The 1,518-nt window shown below is 78.7% G+C and overlaps 1 protein-coding gene across 1 annotated transcript in view; it reads right to left on the bottom strand.

The window, feature by feature from the left end:
• The window catches only part of EMIHUDRAFT_471310 (hypothetical protein), a 7,016-nt gene that overhangs the window by 3,259 nt on the left and 2,239 nt on the right, over positions 1-1,518 (bottom strand). Inside the window, exon 4 of the mRNA XM_005756553.1 lies at positions 752-1,340. The gene's annotated coding sequence lies outside the window, so the exon portion shown is untranslated. The remainder of the gene's footprint in view (positions 1-751; positions 1,341-1,518) is intronic.

The raw sequence follows: 1,518 nt of genomic DNA, 5'->3' as shown, positions 1-1,518 counted from the left end.
ACAGGCGGAGGCGGCGGTTCCTATAGGGTGGCGGCGCCGGCGGAGGGCGGCGGCGGTCAGGGCTGCGGAGGGCGGCGAGAGCGGCGGCGAGGGTGGCGGCGGGGCTGGCGGCATCGATAATGGTGGCGGTGGCGATGACGGTGCCAGCGGACGAAGGGGCTGATGGACGAAAACTGCCGGCAGAGAAGGCGCTGTGGCAGAGGATGGCGGCGTCGACGGAGGCGACGACGACGGAGGCGGCGTCAATGGAGGCGGTGATGACGGCGGCGGCGGCGATGACGGCGGCGATGACGGCGGCCGTGCTGACAGTGGCGGCGTCGACGGTGGCAGCGATGACGGAGGCGGTGTGCTGGCGGTGGCGGCGCTGACGGAGGCGGCGTTGACGGCGGTGGTGCTGACGGAGGCGGCAGTGCGGGCGGCGGCGAAGGCGGCGTCACCCGGTGGCGACAGCGGCGGGGTGACGGGAGGCGAGGGTGGAGGCGAGGGCGGCGGCATGCCGGAAGGCGGCGGCGGCGAGGGTGAAGTCGAGGGCGGAGGCAAGGGCGGAGGCGAGGGCGGAGGCGAGGGTGGAGGCGGCGAGGGCGGAGGCGAGGGGGCCGGCGGCGGCGAGGGCGGCGGCGAGGGCGGCGGCGAGGGCGGCTGCTGCGGCGGCGGTGGGGAGGGAGGGGGCGAGGGCGGCGGCGGCGGCGGCGGCGGCGGCGGCGGCGGCGGCGGCGGCGGCGGCGGCGGCGGCGGCGGCGGCTGGTAGAACCAGCTCTCGAACTCGTTGCTGAAGCCGCACGCACGGTACGAGTAGTGCAGGGCGGCGCCCACCACGTACGCGGTCGTGCTGTACTCGGTGCTGCACGCGGCCGGGTCGACGCAGCACCACTCGTGCTCGCACCGGACGGGGTAGCCGGTCGAGTTGCAGGGCGGCTCGAGCCCGCTGTCGTGCGGGTCGCACCCGTGGAGGCCGTACGTGCCGGGGTACGCGAGGCTCACGCCGTCCGCCGCGACCTCGCCGCTCACGAGGCTGACGCCGGCCGGGTAGGCGGTGAGGCACGGGCAGTCGAGCGGCGACGAGGGCGGCGACGGCGAAGGCGGCGTCGGCGAGGGCGGCGGCGGCGGCGGCGGCGGCGAGGGCGGAGGCGACGGCGAGGGTGGGGATGCGGTGGCGGAGGGCGAGTGCGGCGGCCACGGCGGCGGCGGCAAGGATAGGGCGGCGAGGGCGAGGACGAGGACGAGGGCGACGTGGAGGGCGGCGGCGGCGACAGCGAGGCGGGCGGCGGCGGCGGCGTGGGAGATGCGGACGGTGACGGCGCGGTGACAGCCAGAGCGAGGACGGAGGCGGCAGCAGCGGCCTGGGCGGCGGCGACGGTGGCAGCGGCGAGGGCGGAGGCGATGGTGGTGGTGGCGGCAGCGGCGGCGAGGGCGGCGGCGAGTGTGGCACGGCGGCGACGGCGAGGGCTAGGGGGGCGCGAAGGCGGCAGCGGCGGCAGCGGCGGCAGCGGCGGCAGCGGCGGTGGCGGCGAGGGTGCG

This window comes from Emiliania huxleyi (genome assembly GCF_000372725.1).
Source record: "Emiliania huxleyi CCMP1516 unplaced genomic scaffold EMIHUscaffold_962, whole genome shotgun sequence".
In the NCBI taxonomy this organism is placed as follows: Eukaryota; Haptophyta; order Isochrysidales; family Noelaerhabdaceae; genus Emiliania; species Emiliania huxleyi.
Note: the sequence above shows the minus strand (reverse complement) of the source record. Positions and strands in the feature narration are given on the sequence as shown.